The 23,479-nt window shown below is 46.4% G+C and overlaps 1 protein-coding gene across 1 annotated transcript in view; it reads left to right on the top strand.

Moving 5' to 3' along the window:
* The first annotated feature begins 8,959 nt into the window (after positions 1 to 8,959).
* SERTM1 (serine rich and transmembrane domain containing 1) overlaps positions 8,960 to 23,479 on the top strand; it is a 41,703-nt gene continuing 27,183 nt past the window's right edge. The window contains exon 1 of the mRNA XM_072134426.1: positions 8,960 to 9,214. The gene's annotated coding sequence lies outside the window, so the exon portion shown is untranslated. The remainder of the gene's footprint in view (positions 9,215 to 23,479) is intronic.

Raw genomic sequence — 23,479 nt, 5'->3', positions numbered from 1 at the left:
TACCAAGCACCGTGACAATAGCGTGCTTAGGCCGCAACCGCCAGCCACTCCGGTACAGCGGGCCCCGGCTGACTCCAGGCCTCACCGCAAAGGGCTAGGCCCCGGTGGGGGATGTTGCAAGTGGCGTCACGAATCACAGGATATTTACTTCTGTGCCTTATCCTGGCACTAAAGACTGTACTTTATTAAGAAAAAGACTGTGCTGCCTAACCCTGCTGCCATCCGGGTTTAGGCCCAAGTATCTGTGTGTTTCTACATTGAACTTTATACTGCTGCCACGTGCTGTCGAGCGCCGCTCCAGCACTCAAGAGGTTAATTCCTGCAAGAACTGTTTTAGCTCTGCTACATCCGGCGCTGCTGCGCCTGAAGTATTTACCTCAGAGGCGTGTGGCGCAGCAAGTATTTCCAGCCCGCCAAATCCTCACTGGCGGGAACTCCAGAGGCGTCACTAGGCTCCGCCCCCTGCGCGAGTGGCGCGAACTACCGTGGAGGAGGAGCTGGAGCGAGTGCGGCCGGCAACGAAGAGGGTTAATCGGCCATCTTGGATTTCGGCGCAGGCCGCGCCTGAAGCCTGCCAGCAGTGTGCGCCTCATCCGGAGTTCCGGCGCACGTGTCCTGCGACTGGAGAGCACCGCTGAGCATCACCGAGCCCTGCTGCCTGCCGGACATCGGGAACGGAGACCTTCGTGCACCGGAGCTGTCCTGTCACCGCGGCTGATCCTGAGTGAGTACCGCTGGGGAAGTTAAAGGGGGGTAGAGATTGTTTCCGATGCTAGGTTATTGGCTCACCTCCCAGGGAATAGTGACTGTGTCTTAAAGTGCCCACGTCCCATTCTAGCCATCGCCCATAGCTACGGACATTGTGTAACCCTACAGGCTTCCCTCAGCTAGGCCAGTCATGTCCACCCAGGACGAAGATACGGGACTGGAGCAAGTTCCGTCCCCTGGTCCCTCCTCAGGGTACCGGAGCATGTTAAGTCCTCCAGAGAGTCCCTTCAGCCCTGCTACGGCTAGTGTCCCTGGGACTCCCACCATGATGCCTCTGACTATGCCCTACTATTTGGGGGCCCCCTGGTTACCCTACTACGAGGGAGAAGCACATACTCTCCCTGAATTCAGGGACAAGTTGTTAGCCACCTTCGCCTTGCTCCCATTCACAGAGGAAAAGAAAGTGGGCATCCTCATCGGGCAGTTGAAAGGACCCGCTCTCCGGGAAGTCAAGTCTTGGCCCCGAGAACAGTGTCAGAATGTGGTCCAAATTCTTGATAGGCTGCGCAACACCTTTGACAAGTGTACTGTCTCCGAGTTGAAGCAGAAATTCTTCGGGAAAAGACAGAAGCCCCAAGAGTCCCTCCGAGACTTTGCCCTCTCCCTACAGGAGACATGGAAGGCAATCACCTGCCTTGAGCCCAAAGACGCTGAAACCTCTGATCAAACCTTAAGGGAACAATTTATTAATGGACTTGTTGATAGAAATCAAAGGTGTCAACTAAAGATCATCTCTTCTCAACATGCCCAGGCCTCCTTCCTTGAGTTTAAGGAAATTGCCATTGACATATTAGGAGACCGACCACCTACTGGGCCGCAGAAAGAGCCTGAATCCGTGGAAATGGAAGAATCTGCTCTCGCTTGCCATCCCATGCAGTCAACATCACCTACTCCTGCGGCTACGGAAGTTGCTGACTTAGCAGGACAGGTCTCTAATCTGGCGGATACCCTGCATCAAATCCTCGATCGGTTGACCCAGTTGGAAGTGACTGTCTCCGCCGTGAGGAGGAAACCTCCAGAGAACCCGGTACGGTCAGCTACTCCTCGTGAATCTCCGACTAAACAGCGCCCAAAAGAAGCGAAGTCGTTAAGCACCTGGAGTCAAAAGAAACCCCGCCAGCGATGCAGCTATTGCCATAAATATGGGCATGAAGAGAATGAATGTCGTCAGTTAAACGACAAACCCTTGGAGCTAAGGGACGACCTCCAAGGGAAGAACTTGTAAGTCCCCGAGATGACAACTGGATGCCCAGGTTCGTGGGGACTCGCCCCATGGTTCATGTAACCATCAACGGAGTTACCCTACCGGCCTTAATTGATACCGGCTCTCAAGTGACCACCCTCCGGAGTGCTGCCTTCGAGAAATGCCGAGGAAAAGCATCCTTAATCCAGCCTCCCAAGGCTTACTTGAACATTATTGCCACGAACGGAAAACCCGTACCCATCCGCGGCTACTGGGAGCCCACGCTAACCATTGGAGACACTGAGTTAACCAGACAGGGCGTAGTGGTGACACGTGTGCCCGAAAACGGTAACTTCTCCCTGGTACTGGGTACCAATGTCCTCCGCAACTGCTACCCTGAAGTGCTGAAGGCTCTCCACGACTCCCTGCCAACAGTGCCCAACGGTTCCCGGAAGGTAATTCAGGAGACTATGCAGGTTCTAGCGGCGCAACAGAAGTTTGCTGGCCCTAATGGAGAAATCTGCAGAGCCCGGATCAAGGATCCCCAACCTGTCCGCCTTCAACCTGGGACTGAGACGTTAGTATGGTGTCGAGCCTGCATGGGCGTCCAAGGTCAAGACTACCAGGCGATAGTAGAACCTCTACCAGCTGATGAAGACCTGCCCATTCTAGCCGCCAGGAGCCTAGTCACGGTATCCCGAGGACAAGTACCCATTCGACTACTAAATGTGGGAGACTCCCCAGTGGATCTGAGAAAGTACCAAGCCGTAGCCACTCTCTTCAGCGTCCATCCTGAAGACTTGGTGGAAACCTCTCTGTCTGCCTCCCAACAGTTGGAACTGAAGCCAGGTGCTGAAGATGAGCCTGCCGAGCAATCCTGGTGGCTTGAGCTCAATATTGGAGACGACGATTTTACTCCTGCAGACCAAGTACAAGGTGTCCTGGATGTCGTTATGAAGCACCACCAGGCCTTCAGCAAACACCCACTGGATTTTGGGCAGACTACTCTGATCCAACACACCATCCCTACTGGCTCTCATCCTCCTATCAAGGAACGGTACCGGCCCATACCTCCAGCCCGCTACCAAGAGGTGAAGAAGCTGGTACAAGAGATGAAGACCGCCAACGTTATCCGGGAGAGTCGCAGCCCATGGGCTGCCCCGCTGGTCCTTGTGAAGAAGAAGGATGGAACCCTTCGATTCTGTGTTGACTATAGGAAAATCAACAATATCACCCACAAGGACGCCTATCCTCTGCCTCGAATCGAGGAATCCCTCGCAGCCCTAGGGTCAGCTGCCTACTTCTCTACCCTGGACCTGACCAGTGGCTACTGGCAAGTGGCCATGGCGCCAGAAGACAGAGAGAAGACGGCTTTCACCACCCCAATGGGCCTGTTCGAGTTCAACAACATGCCGTTCGGGCTATGCAACGCCCCGGGCACATTTCAACGGCTGATGGAGAGATGTTTGGGTCATCGCAACTTCGAGACCGTCCTGCTATATTTGGACGACATTATCATCTACTCCAAGACTTATGAAGACCACCTCCACCATCTGGCTGAAGTCTTCCAAATCCTGACCCAACATGGGTTGAAGGTCAAGCCATCCAAGTGCCACCTGCTACAACCTAGCGTCAAGTACCTGGGACATGTGGTGAGCGCTCATGGAATTGAGCCAGACCCAGAGAAGATTGCAGCTGTCTACGACTGGCCTACCCCATCAACCGTACGGGACATCAAAAGCTTCCTGGGATTTGCCAGTTATTACAGGCGTTTCATCCCGAAGTTTGCCCAGCTGGCGGCTCCCCTGCAAGAGCTCCTAAGGGGCCTGCCAAAAGAGAGCCAACGTTCCCGAGTATCCATTGAGTGGACGGCCGAACGAGAAGCTGCCTTCCAGATGCTCAAGCAACGGCTGACTGAACCTCCGGTGTTGGGATATCCAGACTATAGTCTGCCTTTCACCCTATACACTGATGCCAGCAAGCAAGGTCTAGGGGCGGTATTATCCCAGCTCCAAAACGAAACTGAAAGGGTCATAGCCTACGCCAGCCGTTCCCTCCGAGAACCGGAGCAAAACGACCAGAACTATAGTTCCTTCAAGTTGGAGTTTCTGGCGTTAGTCTGGGCTGTGACCGAAAAGTTCAAGGACTACCTAGCTGCATCATCTTTCACTGTCTTCACAGACAATAATCCTTTGGCGCATCTGAACACCGCACGTCTTGGAGCACTGGAACAACGGTGGGCCTCCAGACTTGCCAATTTCAGCTTTACCATCAAGTACCGGGCTGGTAAGACCAATGACAACGCCGACGCTCTGTCCCGTCTCCCTGACCAGTGGGAGGGACCCTCCACGGATGCTCAGTGGGAAGATGTGGAGATGCCAGCGTTCTATGCCCGGTTTGTGCGTCAAGATGCCCAGAGAGTTTACTCCCTACCGACAGAGGCAGCGCCAGCTACTCCTCAAGAAGAGTCAGAGCCCCCTGCGGAAAAGGACCTCTGGATGAGTCTTCAGGCTGATAGCCGTGCCATAGGAGAAGTAATGGACTATCTCTCTAGTGGGCGAGTGCCTGAAAGAATCCGGCGCAGAAGAGCTGATGGAGAACTGTCTCAATTGTGGCGCCAGAGAAAGACTCTGAGCATGCACCAGGGTCTGCTAAAGAGAAGAACTCTGGACCCTATCACTTATGACCGGCTATACCAGATTGTGATTCCCAGGAGGGACGCCAAGATAGTACTGGAAATGTACCATGACCAGTCCGGACACTTTGGCGCTCAGAAGACTGAAGCCACCCTCCGAAGGCGATTCTTCTGGGTCAACATGAAGTCCGACATTGAAGCCTGGTGTCGAGAATGTCCAGCCTGCGCCATCGCTCGAGGAGAGCGACACAATCAAAGGGCCCCTCTACGTCCCATTGTGAGCCAACGGCCCTTGGAGATCCTGGCATTGGACCACGTGAAGTTGGAGCCCAGCAGATCCGGTCACAGTTATGCTCTTACTATCATCGACCACTATACCAAATTTGTGGTTGCAGTACCTGTCAGAGATCTGTCTGCAAGGACTACCGCAGCGGCCCTGTGGAAGAGCTTCATCCTCCCCTATGGCTGTCCGGACCAGATCCTTACAGACCAAGGAACAGCATTTGAGTCCCAAGTCTTCCAGGAGCTGTGCACTCTATATGGCTGCAAGAAGCTGAGGACCACAGCCTATCATCCCCAAGGCAACGGGCTTTGTGAAAAGATGAATCAGACTCTAATCAATATGCTGAGGACTCTGACCCCTGCAAAAAGGGCTGACTGGCCAAAACTATTGCCCGAATTAGTGTACCTGTACAACAATACCACTCATTGCTCCACAGGATACACCCCGTATTATCTGATGTTCGGGAGACACGGCCATCTCCCTGCTGATATGACCTGGGACATGGAGTCCCCTGATTCCCAGTCTTTACTCCCTCAGACTGACTGGGTTTACGAACACCAGAGGCGCCTGGCGGATGCCAGAGAATTTGTGGATCTGCGGTTGGAAGAGGCCCGAGAGAAACAAAAAAGGGACTTCGATCGTAATGCCTGTGCTGAGCCTTTTGCCCCAGGAGATCGAGTGTGGCTGCGCAACAACCATCCTACCAGTAAGCTAGATGGGCGTTGGGAGCGTGAGCCATACCTAGTTAGGGACAGTCTCTCCCCTGAAGTCTACGAGATTTCAAGAGGAGACCGTCCACCACTCCGGGTACATAGGAACCGGCTGAAGAGATGTCTTCGTCCTTTTGCCCCTATGTCTACACCTCTCACCTCGACCCCCAACTTACAGACCTCCTTGTGTTCGCCTACCCCCAGTTTCTTGGAACTTGTGACTGTGCCTCAATTCTGTTTTGTTTCCACTCCAGTAAGAGGTACCTCGCAGAGACCATCATCCCCACCGCAGTCTCCAATACTGCTGCCTGTGGAGGATGATCCGGCTCCACTGTCTGCAACCCCTGAAACATCAGAGCCAGCTGAGACTCCGACTCCAGCGCCTGAATCAGAGGACGACGATGAGGAGATTGTTATCTTCTCCAGGCCGGAACTTCGAAGGTCTCAAAGGGAGACAAAAGGTAAAGCTCCTGCGTAACTGCAGGAGTACCAGCTGGTGACCCGCAGGAGCAGGAGGCAGGTACGTTTTTCTGACACCGAAGTACTTACCACCGAAGAAGATGCAGACTAACCCCTGAAGGGCTGTAGCCCACTTCAGGTACTGCACTTTGTACATATTGTGTATATTTATCTCCATTTGCCCTAAAGAGCCAGAGACTTTCCTGAGACTCTTACCCTTATTTATCTCAGTCAAGAGACATACCTTGAACTGATTATTGGCCCGTGCTATGATAGCACCCCTTCCTCTGCCACAGCAGAGAGTTTCTTCAAAGGACTCTGTCCCTCTACACATGGAGGAGACCCTTTGCTTTTTCCATTGCACTTTTCCCCACATCAAGGGCTGTACCCAGAAGATGGACTTTGTCATTAGAGACCTTCTGTGAGACTTTTGCCAGATACTACAAGGGAAAAGTGGCTATTGACTTATTATTTTGCACTTAATGCCTTCCTTTTTAGGTATGGACATTCTGTTTGCACTTTTTTATGCCTTTTCTTTGCAGGAAAGAGACATTTACTATCGTGCTACCCTGAGTAGCCTATCCACCTCTGTAACGTTTGCAATGTTATAAGATGTGTACCCATTGGGCTCCTAAGCCAATGTGATCTTAACCTGTTTGCACACTGTCATATATGCCAGTAGTCTGCATTAACCCTTTCATAGGCTTTTCAGGTTGTAGAGTGGCTGTGTCGGACCGTCTCTATGTAGTACAATGTTTTATTGTGTCACATATGCCAATGTATGCATATATACACTATATAATTGCCGCCAGGGAAGAAGTGTTGATAAAACAAATATACAGGCCTTGGTGCAAGGAGTGGATTACAGGACATGACACCACACCTTTCCTACTGTACAGTTCGGTTTAATGGCGTCAGCGACCAACTGTCATACAGCTACATGTTTTTTTGTCTTAGTCCGACACCAACCCAGGTGCCTGTCTCCAGGACCATGGGCGGTTTGTCCCTACACCTCACATAGCCTGCACTTCCCAGAAGTGCCCTTAGCCCCCTCTGTGCCCCAAACCATCTGTAGTCGAGCCGAGGGCGGCTCTTTCAATTGCCCCCGGGGTATGCAACACCCTCGCCGATGCAATGGCGAGGTAGTGCTTGCGAATACGTCCCACCTGCATGTACCTACATTACATTACATGGTCCTGATAGGACATAGGGGTATTGCAGTGGTGAATCCTGCCTGGCAAGGCAGAGGTTAAGTATTTTGTATGATGCAAGATGCTATTGTCCAATCATATGTGTTACATCCTGTCCTTTGTAAGCTGAGATGTGATTGGAGGAGCAGCCACCACCTGACCAAAGGAAGGTAATAGGACCTCTGGCCAGGAATGTTCTGGAGAACAGTTTAGTCTGAGCTCAGCTCAGATCAGAACATTAGACTAGATTATTCTAGTAAGGATTCAGAGAGATTCTGTTGTAGGAGAATCAGGGAGTGAGTGAGAAATCTCTGTCTAGCCCATACCAGAGCAGGAAGAGCCTAGCCCCTGCCTCTGAAGAGTGGAGTATCAGACTAGAGTTAGTGTAGTGAGGAAAAGGGGTATCATCTTACCTTTAAAGGTGATACCTGAAGCCCTACAGGACAAGCTGAAGCTTCCTATCAGGACACAGCTGCCTCCCAGCCTGCCCTCCACATCCAGGCTGGTGAACTATCTCCTGAGGCTCCCTCCAACTCACATCTCGGCACCCTACCTACCTGTTAAAGGCACGTTTGCTGCGGTTCCTGCGGTTCAAATAAAGAACTGTAAGTTGTTTTCTTCAACTTCTGTCTCCGTCTGGTCCCTGCTAATACGGCTGCCTTCATCACCGGCACCCTGTCCATCACCCAGAGACTCACACTCGGGACATTAAGGGGTTGCCCCAGGGAGATCCGCTATAGCAGCCTCTCCCTCATCTTTTCTTGCCAACACCACCCTGCTGGAGACCTGCCAGGCTGTAGGACAGCCCTCTGGTTCCCCCGTACCAAGCACCGTGACAATAGCGTGCTTAGGCCGCAACCGCCAGCCACTCCGGTACAGCGGGCCCCGGCTGACTCCAGGCCTCACCGCAAAGGGCTAGGCCCCGTTGGGGGATGTTGCACATGCCATCTATACAGATGGAATACCTATCATTGCCGAAAGATAGACAGAAAGGCATAAACACGCCGTCAGAAATTGTAGAAGTTTTACAGCCCCTACAAGCATCAGAAGATATGGTGGCTGGAATCAAACTCTTCTAAGTATCAACCATCAAATACTGAGATTTAAAAACCCCTGTTCCAATATTCAGTATCTCATTTTAGGCTGGGTGCACACAACCGTGTGTTGCATACAGGACACAAATGGGGGAAGTTTGTGGCCGATTAGACATGGGAGGGGTAAGTGCTCCTCACCCATCCCACCTCCATAAAGAGTCAGGGGTCGCACCACAATACAGACAGGAATAGGATCTGCTCTATCTATTGAGATGCAGCCACCCGGCTCACCACACAGTGGCCGTGTATAATGCAAGTCTTAGAAGCCATGAGCTCACCACAGCTTGCCATGTGCACCTAGCCTTAGTTTGGATATACGTGTCAGTGAATTGTTACACAACACGGAATACACATTAATTTTCCATTAAAATCTGGCGGATATAGGCACCTGACACAAACCATTGACCTTGCCAATGAGCTCCTAAATGAGCCCTTTTTCCTACCACTACATAGAAGATGTGACACATTAAGGGGAATATCTGTGTTGACACATATCAGCGCCTTCACACGTTTCATGCTCAAGTGCACTTGTACATCTCGTTCTCCTTTCTGTGCTGTCCTGTGCTTCTCCATCAATGTACAGAAGAAGGATGCTGCATATCTGATGCACAATACAGATATTTATATTGAAAAGTTCCTCTGCTATTCATTGAAGGATAGCTATACAGATACTGCAGCAGTCCCTCCAGCTAAGCTGGTCTCCTCCTCTCCTTGCACGTGTTCTATTAGGTATAACCCACCCTCCCGTCACTCAACCACCGATCATCCTGGGCTCTTAGTTGCAGGGAGAAAGCTAGTGCAGATCAATGCCTTCTTTTGTCTAACGCTCCGACCCATTCAATGCACTGAGGCTCTTCAGAGGAATAAGACCCTCTACTAATTGAAGCCATAGGTAAGGATCTGGATTTTTATTCTTCTATGTAATGATCTCTGGTTTTCTTGTCTTTCATTTATTTTATGCCGTGAGTGAAAAAGTGACACAATATGAGCGGTTCATTGCATTGTTTTGTGTAATAGGACATCATTCTTCACAAAATCTTAGTAAAAATCATGATTTTGTTATGGGTTAATGCCTCATTTGCTATTTTTCTAAAGCTTATGCTTAAAACGTGGTTTATAAGTTGCACCTGCAAAAGATAGATTTATTATACTTACAGAGAGTGTAGCAGAGCCGAGTTTGTTATACAAGTTGAGATATTGGATGAAGTTTACCACTAGTGCTAGACATAAGTAACAATCCCAAATATCTTTGGGATATTCCATTCCATTCCATTATCCTGGCCAAATTTCACAGCAATGACCACCTCTTTGAAAAGATCACCTCTTATTGAAACCAAATTTCTGGTGACACCATAGATTACCCATATTGACAATCTTCTTTGAGAAGACCAGTTCCTAGACTACTTTTAATGCAATTTTATGGGGTTATCTCAAAGAGGTTTCACTATAGAGTCCCAGGATATATACAATGCATGGTTTCCTGGAGGTGAATGAATTGTGGTGCAGTGATTTGTATTTTTAGAATTTCATGTGTAATATAGAAGCATTTCAGTTGAGGAGACCATCCTTCTAGAGGTCCTTATTTCAACCTGATTGTGGGTGGTCATCTCCAAGAAGTTTCAACTTGTTTAGCATATTTGCTACAAATAGTGAACGGGTTTATGGATGTGACAAACTTGTGGTGCTTTCTTGGTGAGTTTTGAGGGCATTTTCTTCGAGAAGAAGACTGCTAGACAACCCTTGAAGGCACTTTTGGATTAAATATGGGTGGTCGCCTCAAAGAGAGATGGTGCCTGGAGCTCTGTATGTGCGTAAACTATGGTGTTGGGATTTTGATTTTTGGAACATGATGTGAAATTCAGTTATAGAAGAGCCAAGGGGGAAAGGAAGAGTCTGATATCTGACCATGAACAATATCTCAAGATCCCGCTCTTCATCCTGTTTGGTAAATTATTTACAAACACTTGTCAGATGAAATGGATGCCTTCAGGAAGCTTCTTGAATTGATTCTATCTCCTTCATCCCCTTAATGGGTTTAATGTTAGACTCTATGAATCAATTACAAGCTTTTAACGGGGAGATGTACTCCCTCCTGACAATCAGATTACAAACAGCACAACATGTTGCCTAAACATCTGATGCCGTGCACTTTCGTTTGCCCATTATACCCTCAACAGAAAATTATTCAGTGCCACTTGGCAGAGTTGATAGAAGTAACTTTGACTATAAATGATTTCCTGCCAGGGGCTTTATATTCACCCCCCTCCCTCCTCCCCAGGGGCATAGAAGAGGGTGGATGTTTTATGGAAAACGGTACAGCAATCAAAACTAAGGAAGGGACCATACAGCGCAAGATCTTGTCTCCAAGCCTGGGAAACTGTGTTCCTTCCTGATAATCCCACCGGCTTCAAACTCATTACCTACTTCTCAATAGGCTTGTTCCTCTTACTTTATAAAAGGAGAATAGGCTTTGGTATGCTCCTAGTGTTCACTATAATAACCACCCCATGTTCTCAGCTTTTTGTGTTCCTCTCCTGAAATTATTCAAGACAGATCTTTTGTATATGTAGCAATCTCTGTAGAAAGGAATTGCTACAATTAGAGAAGAAAGCCTGGCGGGGTACTCCGACACAAGTACATATAAATAGAGCGTCACACCATGGGCAGATGTAGTAGGTTTGGGTTGTTTGTATGCTGCCGAATATTTCGTTTGCCCTTTGTTATTACTGGGGTGCACACAGTGGGAAGAAATACTTCTGTACATATTGTACTCTAGTACAGTACCCATGTGCTTTTTTGTGAAGAGAAGATTTGATCTACTTGTCAGGGAATGTTAGTTCTAATTAGCTTCTGCAGCAGCTTGGATTGTTGGAATACATTTGTTTTTTAGTCTCGCATGGACTCCCCACAGCGACAGAAATAGGGGGAGTTGAAGCAGCGGGATCTTCAATGTTGTCTGCAGTATTTCTCTGGGGTCATAGAAGTCAACTAAGTTCATACTGGAGATGAGAGTTGACTTTCCATGTTGGGGAATTATGGATCAACTTGAGAATGCCTAAAAAAATGTAAATTGATGAATGACATCAATTCATACATTCAGATAATTATTCATTTAAGGAACTGTCTTATTCTTTTTCAAGTCATGGACAATCCACAATCGCATTTTAGAATATTTATTTTATGTACCGTATATACTCGAGTATAAGCCGACCCAAGTATAAGCCGAGGCCCCTCATTTTACCACAAAAACCTGGTAAAACCTATTGACTCTAGTATAAGCCGAGGTGGGAAATGCTTTGGTCACAGCCTCCCCATTATATAGCCTGCCGGACCCTGCCCCAAAGTATATAGCCAGCACCTGTCCCCCAGTATATAGCCTGCCAGCCCATATCCCCTAGTATAGAGTCAGCCCCCTGCCCCAGTATAAAGCCAGCCCGCTGCCCCAGTATATAGCTATCCCCCTGCCCCAGTATATAGCCAGCCCCCTGCCCCAGTATATAGCCATCCCTCTGCCCCAGTATATAGCTATCCCCCTGCCCCAGTATATAGCCAGCCTGCTGCCCCAATATATAGCCATCAGTGGGGGAAGCCGGAAAGGTGACTTTTGATATTTTTTTTGACTCGAGTATAAGCCAAGTTGGGGTTTTCAGCACATTTTTTTGTGCTGAAAAACTAGGCTTATACTCGAGTATATATGGTATGTTAAATGTAGTGTTTCTACAGAATAAAACTACTGCTAATATCACAGGTTTTCAATACAAGCTTACAGACCACTGGAAATATAAGTTGGGCGCAGGACAACAGCTCTTATTCTAGATTGACTTCTGCAATTAAAAACAAGACATGGAGCCCAGTTACACCTTTAAAGGAAATCGACCATCAACTTCAAGCAGGATAAACCAGGGACAATTACTGATAGATCCAAGCACAGTGACTGTGGTAATTTTCTTATATCTGTTATCTTTGACCTCCTTTCTTCTAAAATTTACTTTTAAAATTATGCTAATGAGACTGAAGACCTCCATGGTGCAGCTTCACTAGCTGTTATAATGTGCAGGAGTATGTCTCCCCCTCCCCCTGCTCCCTCAGCACTTTCCCCCTCCCTCTGCCTGATGTAATGCTTGATTTCACTGCAGCAGAGGAGTGTGAATCTGCAGCACGGTGGGGCTCTGGTAACAACCCCAGGAGTCCTTCAGCCTCATTCTAAGTTTGAAAATTAATTTCAGAAGGAAGGAGGCCATGGATAATAAACATAAGCAGATTACTACAGTCACGTTGCCTGGATCAATGAATAAGTGCCTCTGGTTTATCATGCTGGACTTTGATAGTAGATTTCTTTTAAGGTTCTTTTAAGGGAATTTCAATAAATACTTGCCATATATTCACCAAGCTCCAAAAGTTAAACAATACACTATAATAAACTCAATACTAAAAAATGAAATGACCCAAACTCCTGGTCCTATGAGGAGACATTTACTTTTGCAATTTAACAACCCAATAATCCGTTCTGTCTAAAACAACACCAGGGACTCACCATAAAATGTAATTGCTGGGTATATATGCCAAAATTAAGCGGAGAAAGGCTACAATTCAGGGTCATTAGAGGGATTCAAAATGTCTTCATTGGTATATCCTTATCCACATTGACTATAACCATAAAGAAACATCTTTTGATCTTCTCACAAAATTTGTTACTAAATTCTGTCACATTGAAAATGTAATCTAATCTGTTATACAGAAGGTATAGCCGAGCTGATTGTGCACAGTGTCCTATCTGCAGGCAGCATGCTATAGAGCAGGAGGAGCTGAGCAGATTGTGCATACTGTCCTGCTGATGTACTCTATGTTATAGAATAGGAGGAGCTAAGGAATTTAACATATTGTCCTATCTACAAGCAGCATGTTATACAGTAGGAGGAGTTAAAGAAGTTAAATTCATGGGCTATAAATATATTTTTTTTTCAATCGGATGTTCCTTAGAAACAAAGGACAGCTGTCTTTAGATACAACCAATTCTGCTCAAGTGATTTTGCAAAGGAATTAATAGCTTTTGCATACAAAATTGCAGGGTGTTACTGCATCTCCCACAGCAATCCTGTACTAATGAATAGTGAATCCAAATGGTCAAGCAGGTATCGATAGCGCATGTGAGCCAACCGCTCCAAGAGTTTGGAGGTGGTTGTATCCAAGCACAGCTATCTTGTTTCTAAAGGACAACGTGACTAGATTTATGGGAAATTATCTTAACTCTGGAACATTTTTTTAAATAACATGAAGAAATGTATATATATATGGAAGATGAATTACTTTAAATGTGAATGTCCACATGGGAATACCCCTTTAAGTAGATACTAAGGGCCCGAATTGCGTTTTTATGGCGATTTACCCGAATTTTTCTGTTTTGCACCGATTTTCCCTGAATTGCCCCAGGTTTTTGGCACACGCGATCGGATTGTGGCGCATCGCCGCTGGCATGCACGCAACGGAAATTGAGGGCCGTGGCCGTACGAAAACCCAGCAGATTCGGAAAACCGCCGCATTTTAAAAAAAAGTGTCGCTGGACACGCGCTTACCTGCACTCGGCCCGGCTTGGTGAAGTTCAGTGCATTCCGATGAACTTCAGCACAGCAGCGACACTTGGTGGACGTCGGGGGAACTGCCTTAGTGAATCGCCGGAAGACCCGAATCCTCCACACAGAACGCGCCGCTGGATCGCAAATGGACCGGGTAAGTAAATGTGTCCCAATGTCCTAGCTATAAGCAACATGTTATGGAGCAAGAGGAGCCAAGTAGATTTTACAGTGTCCTCTGTAGGCAGTATGTTATCAATCACGAGGAGCTCAGTGGAGTACACAATGGGCCAGATTTACTTACCCGGTCCAGTCGCGATCCCGCGGCGCCTTGTCCGACGAGGATTCGGGTCTGCCGAGATTCACTAAGGTTGTGCACCCGATATCCAGCATGTGTCGCTGCTGCGCCAAGGTCACCTTCTTCTTCCTGGTGCATGTGAGTGCTGATCTTGCGACACAGTCCTTTTTTCAAATTCCGCGGTTTGTCCGAATCCGTTGGGTTGTCCGACGGCCACGCCCCCCGATTTCTTTAGTGGCACCGATGCGCCACAATTCGATCGCGTACGCCAAAACCCGACGGGATTGCGACCGCAGGATTCTTGGTAAATGTGCACCAATGTGCCACATTTATTAGGGCTTGTACACCTGAAATATGCTATACAGACCGTGAAATAGCCAGAAATTGCAGCTATTTCCCCATTATACGACCAACATGCGCGAGGTGTTCCTGGCGCTCACTTGCGCATCACGTTCAAGAGCAGATTAGGCCGCAGTAAGACCCCCAGGTAGGGATTTATAAAAACCTTACTGACATGTCTGTTCTTTGCTGTTTCCATACTCCTAAAGAGGTAAATATGAGATATGGAAACAGGTCTCCTATCTCCTTATCTTCTGGAATCTCCAAAACTGTTTGCTTTGCTGTCATATGCTGTTTCTGTAACTCTTGGGAGTTTAGGAAATGGCATAAAACATCCATGTTTGTCCATCTCTATAAAAACCGAGAGAAGGCTACTGCAGGCTCAGACATGAAAAAACTGAGATGGAAATAGCCCTTTAATTGATGTCGTATACAACGTTTTGCAGAAAGAGCCATTGATTGTTTTTTGGTGATCCATACATCTCTGAGCAATGTCAGTGGGGGCTGAATATTATGTGAACCTCTTGTGTCCTGGAAATAAAATACATAATATATAAAATATCTCGTACATGATTGCAGAATGTCTGGATAATCTATAGAGTTCTACATGTGAAATATTTATTAGTTTTTGATTGCTGATATATTGGATGAGCACAGGTCCTATTGATACTTATACATAATATATAAATCATAATCAGGAGCTTATTAAAGTGCCTGCAGATTTGGAATGCTCCGCACATGAAGACACTAAGGTTATCACGGCAGATGGAAAATTCAACGCAGTAATAAATTATAAGGATCGATGCTGTCATATTATATACGTTCCCTGCCTTGTGTAGAGCCGGATAGGGTACAAAATGACTTTTTCCTTTCACTTTTTTGAATAGGTTTTCTTAATCCCTTATCGATCAGTCATTTTGGAAGTCTTCTTATTAGAAATAATTTAGGTTTAGATGCCATGTATGTCATAGTTATGTACAAAGGACTAGTTGTATGTTGTAATTTATTTTCCTTGCTTGTTGATTTGTCGAGAACATAACTCTAGACTTCAGACTTGCGAAAAATTTGTTTCCTCTTCTAAATCTCTTTCATCTGGATATCTTGGATGCCATATAGTGGAGACGAGCCTGAAAATCTTGGCTCGAGAATATGGGTACAGCTGGTGCTGCTGCCATTGCTTCCAGGAGAAATGGAAATGTTAGTGTTTACCTCTCAGAGAGGAACAGGAAAAACTGGATGGTTTCCATTTCAGGCAAATTTCTTAGCAGAATAAAGGTATCCTCATTCTGAATATTGTTCCTCTTTTTTCTGTTCGTTGTTCTTATGATAAGTATCAGAAGTTGAGTAACGGCCGTTATACAAATTATTCATAGGATATGCTATTACATGCTGATCACATGGGTCCCGCTATCTCCAAGCAAGCATTTTACAAACAATGAGGCTCATTTACTAAGGATCCGAACGGCGCACTTTTGTCGGGTTTCCCGAATATTTCCGTTTTGCTCCGAATTGCCCTGGGATTTTGGCGCACGTGATCGGATTTTGCACGGACAGAAAACGGGGGGCGTTGCCGTCGGACAACCCGACAGGTTCGGACAAACCGCGGAATTTAAAAAAGGATTTGTGTCGCAAGATCAAGCACTCACATGCACTAGGAAGAAGAAGGTGAACTTCGGCAGACTTTGGCACAGCAGCGACACAGGAAGGAACTCGGAGGCACAATGTTAGTGAATCGCGCCGGACCCGAATCCTCGTCGGACAACGCACCACGGGATCGCGACGGTTCCGGGTAAGTAAATTTGCCCCAATGTGGCTTAGGGCTAAAGCACACGCCTGTGGTTGGTCCATGTCTTGTTGCACGTTCCGACCACCCTGCAGGGGGACAGGACTCAGTACATCATCTAATACATCATGTAGAGCTGAGTGTATGAGTGACTCAGGGAAGGTCATACACTCGCACTTGAATCTAAAGTTTCACCCCACACTTTCCAAAATATACTTATTAACCACTGTCACCATGACTTATTGTATGCTGCCTGTTGTGGAAGTAAGCAACCTAACACAGCTCAGCTTTAATTTTGTCATTAATATCAGCTCTGAGCTTTGATTGGTTACTATAGGCAATGCGTGTAAGACAGTTTATGTGTGAGGTAATATGGAGAGAGACAGAGAAGAGAGAGACAGTGAGAAAAAGAGAGGCAGAGCGAAAGAGAGAGAGGAAGAGAGAGAGGAAGACAGATAGACAGAGACAAAGAGACAGACAGAGAGAGAGGGAGACAAAAGGAGAGGGATAAACACAGAGAGGGAGACAGAGAGAGAGGAACAGAAGGAGAGAGACAAAGACAGGGAGACAGACAGAGTGGGAGAAGACAGAGAGAGACATATAGAGAACCAGAGAAAGAGACAGAAAAAGAAAAAGAGATAAACAGATAAACAGAGAGAGACAGAGACAGAGAGACGGCAGAGAGTAACAGAGAGAGACAACAGAGAGAGCAACAAAGAGAGAGACAGACAGAGAGAGAAACAGTCATAGAGAGAAACAGAGAGAGAGAAACAAAGAAAGAGACAAAGATAGAAACAGAGAGAGACAGAGAAAGACAGACAGCGAGACGAAATAGAGTAACAGAGAGAGCAACAAAGAGAGAGACAGACAGAGAGAGAGAGAAACAGTCATAGAGAGAAACAAAGAAAGAGTGAGTGATATAGAGATAGATAAATAGATAGATATAAAATATTGTTTGTTAACCCATTTTATTTTGTTATGGCCAAGAGCAGTTATTTACTATTCCGTGCAACTCTGGGTGCTACAGCTAGTGGTGATATATAATTCAAGGAGTCACTTCTTCCTTGCAGAAGAACAGCACCATCATGACACTGCTATCATGTTTATAATTCGGTGCTGCTGTATTGGGACGAAGAAGGGACTCCCTGCATCATCTATTGCTGTGATGCAAGGACTCCTGTCCCCAGCACTGTGGCCGATGTATGAGGCAGGATACGGCACAGTCCTTTATTCACATGCCCACAAGAGCATGTTTTCGCCCATACTGAAATGAGGCCAAGTTGCTGTTCTAGGAGAATTTTTCAGAATAGACATTTGCAGCTATTTCCTGTGACTGTAGCCAGATCCTCATAATAAGAAATTGCCAAAATAGGAAATCCATTTTAACAATGTTCAGTTATTCTCTGTTACATGATTCATGTGCATGGCTTCAAGTAATGGTCGCTTTGAAAGACAATTGCGGGTAAACCCTCAGGAAAACCCCTTTATTTGAAGTTACCAATATTTCTTATGTGGGTTTTTATCACAGTTAAAGGGAACCTACCACCCCGATTCTACCTATAAAGGTAGAAGGGGTGGTAGGTGGATGAATGGGACGTGAGGATAGCCCTTTTTTGGGCTCCTCGTAGCTGTGCGCCCTCGTCCTGGTCCCCCGGCATCTGCGGCCTTCTGCGCATGCGCAGTAGCTCCGGCCCTGGAGCCGCGGCCGCACAGCGGAAGGTCTGCGTTCTGCGCATGCACAGAACGCAGGGGACCAGGACGAGGGCGCGCAGCTACGCCCCAGTAGCCACGTTACTCCGCCTACCATTTAATCTTCAGCGCGCAGCTCCTCGTAGCTGCGCGCCCTCGTCCTGGTCCCCCGGCATCTGCAGCCTTCTGCGCATGCACAGTAGCTCCGGCCCTGGAGCCGCGGCCGCGCAGCGAAAGGCCTGTGTTCTGCGCATGCGCAGAACGCAGGGGACCAGGACGAGGGTGCGCAGCTACGAGGAGCTGCGCGCCGAAGATTAAATGGTAGGCGGAGTAACGTGGCTACTGGGGCGTGGAGTAGCCGCGACTAGTAACCTCATGTCTGGCTACACCACGCCCCAGTAGCCGCATAAAAAAATTTACATATGCCTCCAATAAAGTTTTGTAAAAGACACCCAGGACGTGAGGATTAGCCCAAAAAAGGGCTATCCTCACGTCCCATTCATCCACCTACCACCCCTTCTACCTTTATAGGTAGAATCAGGGTGGTAGGTTCCCTTTAACTGCAGTTTATTTCCCTTTGTAGGTCTGCAAAAACGGTGTCCATATTTTTCGGAATGGTGGTGTAGTAACATGTAAAATTAATAACCTTGTTGAAATAGAAATAAAGGCCTGGGGAGATTTGTCAGAAGTCTCTTAAAGGAGAACTGCTCTAGTTGCCCATGGCAACCAATCAGAGCTCAGCTTTCATTTTCACACAGCTGTTACCATGGTTACCATGGGCAACTAGAATAGTTTTACCTCAGAAACTTATGATAAATCTCCCCTTTTGGGGCACATTTACTTACCATCCCGTTGCGTCCGCCGATACGGAATGTCCGACGAGGATTCAGAGCTGCCGTGATTCACTAAGTTCGTGCGTCCAATTTCCTGCATGTGTCGCTTCCCCGCTAAGGTCCGCCGGAGTTCACCATTTTCTTCCCGGTGCATGTAAGTGCATGTCTTGCGTCACAATTTTAAAAATGTATTTCTGCGGTTTGTCCGAATCAGTCGGATTGTCTGATAGCCATGCCCCTGATTTGTGTCACATGAAAGCCGGCGCAGATGCACCACAATCCCCTCGTGTGCGACAAAAATCCCTGTGCAATTCAGGGCAAATCAGAAATATTCGGGTATAAGACTACATTTACACTGCTGCATGGGCGCCGTACGACAGCGGTACGTTGCAGCACACATGCTGCACCGTGCCATTCCGTAGCCTGGAGAAAGATAGGACATGTCGCCATATATACATACGGAGAGGGGAAGGGGTTAGCGGGGCTCACGGCCTCCTCCTCTCCCAGCGCCGACATGTACATGCCATGCTACGGTACGACGGGCACACGTCAGTGTAAATGAAGCCTAATAGTGGGAGTTGTAGTTTTTCAGAAACTAGAGATCTACAGATTGGAAAATTCTTTGTAAGTCAATGCAGCTTCATTATATTCATTGATAAAATACTATGATCTAATAGTACAATGTAAGTAAACAGTCTACGCTGAGAAAAATCTAGAGCAACTAAACTTTTCCCAAGGGTAAAGATTTTCATTTCATCTTAACACTACACCTGCATATTTCCTGTAAGTGTTGTTTGGCTGAATCTTTGAATTTCTATGTAAAAGGGTTCCCAAGTGAGTTGATGGTTGAAGCGTTTAGGTCCAATCATTTATGCTGATAAACTAGTTCATTTTCATCAGGATTGCTTGAGCGCTCTGTGGTGGAACTAAGAACCTTGACTCACAGAGCTTTGAGACATTGGGGGATCTGAATCTCCTACCTCAGACTTGAGAAGCCCAGATTTAATGAGGATGATCAGATGTCTGGAAACTGTGCAAAGAGATTATGGATTTTTGGCAAGAAATATAAACAAATTAACATCATAGGAATAGTTTGGGAAAAAAAAACAAGACAAATGCTACATAACCATAATTAGTGGATAAAAACCTAAAGTCTTTGAGGACTTCTCATTCCAAGGCAAATCCGCAAGCCACTTGGTCTCAGAAGACTTGATGGGGGAGATTTATCAAGCTGCCTAAGAGTAAGAATGTACTTAGTTGCCCACGGCAACCAATTACAGCTCCCGTTTAAAATATTCATGAGCTCTGGTAAAATGAAAGCTGAGCCGTAATTGGTTGCCATGAGCAACAAAGCACATTCTCACTCTTAGGCTACATGCACACTAACATATGCCCACCGGGCCCCAGCCAATTGCCGTCTATGGGGGACATATGTATTGACACAAGCTTGCATCCACCCGCTGTGATTAAATCACATTACTCCATGTGTTGTCTGAATCTCTGAGTTCTGGCCCAATCACTGTCTAGTGACGGAGTTTTGAGATCACATAAATATCCTGCTTACCCTACTCAACGTGCTGACTATAGAGGTTTCTTATGGGTTAGTGCCACACCATCACTGTGATTCTGATCTTTTTTTTCCTGGTATCTTTTGGCTTGTGTTTAGACTTATCTACTGTCTTGTGATTTTGTACTGCATTTACCTACCTTGTTGTGATTCGGCTCTGGCGACTGTTATATTTTTGTGATTTTTTATCTACAACTCCGTGTTTTGCACTGTCTATCCAGGATGGGCCGGGCAATAGGAAGGGATAGCTGGGAAGGGGAATAGTCTCAGGATCCAGTGGGGCTCCTTTACTAAGGGTCTCGCTGCTCACTTGAACTGTGCACCTTTTTCATGGATTGCACAGGTATTTAAGTAGTGTCTGTGCTGGGATTTTGGCGCATGCAATCCTTTTGTGGCACAGCTGCGGTGGCTTCCATGTGACACAAATTAGGGGGTGCGCTGTCGGAACGTCCAACTGATTTGGACTAAGCGCGGGATTTAACTTTCACATTGTGTGTCAAGCCCAAGCACTAAGTTGCACCACTACAAAGATGGTGAACTTTGCTGGACCTGAGCGGGAAGTGACACATGCAATGTATCGGGCGAACGATCTTAGTGAATCGCGGCACATTTCATTATCGTCGGACAAGGCACTTTCAGCCTTGTTGAAGAAAGAGCCATTTCTCATATTACATTTCTTGCTTCAATATTTCTAGAACCAAGAACAAAAAAGAATTAGTTTCCAGAATGCCCCTCAAGAAGCTGGAAAAATAAATATTCTCAACTAAGGATCTGTTGGATTTTGGTTTGGGACACACTTGGGAAACATCTGACGAAGCTACAACTTGAATTCTCAGTTCAATTGTTTGCATCATTCTTTGTAAACTAACATTTGAGTGGGTCCAAAATACAAGTAAAAGCTTTCCACCATGTGCCTGGTTTTGGCTCACAATCACTGATGCAAAATAGTCACCAAATGAGTCACTTGTGAACAAGGCCTTATACACCTGTGAAGGCTAATAAAAACATAATTTAAAGTATTTTACGGCAGATTTCACAACAATACCTAAACTCAAAGGGACAACCATCTGCAGGCGGCTTCTCCATGTTCTGCGGCACTCTTTTATATTAGACTGACTTCTATTTTAGATCCTGTGGTGCTTTCATTTTAAAGTTGAAAATATTCTCTATCAATATTAATGAGAACATGATGCCCAGAATGAAAGCCACAGAGACCAAACAGGAACATCACTCCCATGCAGAGCTTTCTGGTCTGAATCCAAGATGGAGCCTATTTATTTGAAGAAGGTGATTTTACTATACAGCAGAAGTATCTTCTGGAAGTTTCATTAGCATTTATAGGTAATAACTTGTCACACATGAATATTGCTTGTAGACAGTTTACTACTGCAGAATTCTGAAATAAATGTCCTGGATTATGTTGTTCTATACTGTGCCATACAATAGCAATTGTCATATCATAGCCTGTAGGCCTGTAGAAGCTGTGGCAGATTACAAAATACAGGAATAAAGGTTTAGGAAGAATAGGACACTAAAATAATGGACCATATGGTGAGACATTAAGTTTTTACTACTGCTCAATGGAGGAATTGGAGTGTAGAGTGGCACAGCACATGGTTTTGTCTTTTCTATAATTCCTCAACAGTTTTCCTTTATGGTGGCTTAATGGTTAGCACTTCAGTTTTGCAGTGCTGGGTCCTGGGTTCAAGTTCCATCCAGGTCAACATCTGGAAAAAGTTTGTTTGTTCTCTCCATGTTTGCATGGGGGTTCTCCAGGTCCTCTGGTTTCCTCCTACATTCCAAAAACACACCGGTAGGATGATTAGATTGTGAGCTCCATTGGGGACAGTGACTGATTTGGCAAGCTCTGTGCAGCGCAGGGGAATGTGTTGGCACTATATAAATAAAATAATTATTAGAATATTTGCCACCTCATCATGTGCCAGCTGTGATATATAGTTAGCATTTGCCCTCACTATAAACTTTTATAAGATGCAGTCAATAGTTTAGTGGATAGACATAGGAAGGGGTTCTCTCTGTTGACCAAATCACTCTCCCCCAAAAAGCAATCATGAGGTGGTGAACGATTGTCATCAAATTATACATAGTGTACCAAAGGGTGAAATCCGAAAGTACTGTAGTGTAGGGTAATTGTGGGGTAATTGGGTGTTTAATAGAGATGAGCGAACACTAAAATGCTCGGGTACTCGTTATTCGAGACGAACTTTTCCCGATGCTCGAGTGCTCGTCTCGAATAACGAACCCCATTGAAGTCAATGGGAGACTCGAGCATTTTTCAAGGGGACCAAGGCTCTGCACAGGGAAGCTTGGCCAAACACCTGGGAACCTCAGAAAAGGATGGAAACACCACGGAAATGGACAGGAAACAGCAGGGGCAGCATGCATGGATGCCTCTGAGGCTGCATAATCGCACCATTATGCCAAAATTATGGGCAACAGCATGGCCATGACAGAGTGACAGAATGAAGCTAGATAGCATCTAAAACATCCAATAATTGACCCTGACACTATAGGGGACGGCATGCAGAGGCAGCGGCAGCAGGCTAGAGAGTGTCATGGCGACATACCCTAAATGGACTCAGGCTTCAAACCAATGGGTGGCAGAGAGGAACCAAAGGAGGTGAGCAAGAAGCGCTCAAATAATATCGGTACATGATAAAAGTTTGCCAGTATATTTTGTGGATTACACAGCAGGGTGGCGACAAAGTTAACATGGAAGCCATGAAAACAACCCAAAATTCTGCCTGACACAGCTCGTTTGATAAGGGGACCATGTATGGAGGCAGTGAACTAGTAGTAGATTAAAGGTGCTGCAGTTAAAACTATGTTAGGCTACATTCACACGGACGTATAAAAACGGCCGTATACGTACCGTTTTTTTACGGGTTACATACGGCCACATTCATTTCAATGGACAATACGTCCAACCATTCATATGGCCGTTTTTGACACTGGAGTGTACGGACCGTATACTGGCCGTATAAAAATATAGAGCATGTCCTATTTTCTCCCGTATTTCAGTTCTGTATGCCCTAAAAGTCTATGGGCATGTATAAA

The sequence above is a fragment of the Engystomops pustulosus genome, chromosome 2 (genome assembly GCF_040894005.1).
Source record: "Engystomops pustulosus chromosome 2, aEngPut4.maternal, whole genome shotgun sequence".
In the NCBI taxonomy this organism is placed as follows: Eukaryota; Metazoa; Chordata; class Amphibia; order Anura; family Leptodactylidae; genus Engystomops; species Engystomops pustulosus.
This window is presented reverse-complemented; position numbering and strand designations above follow the sequence as displayed.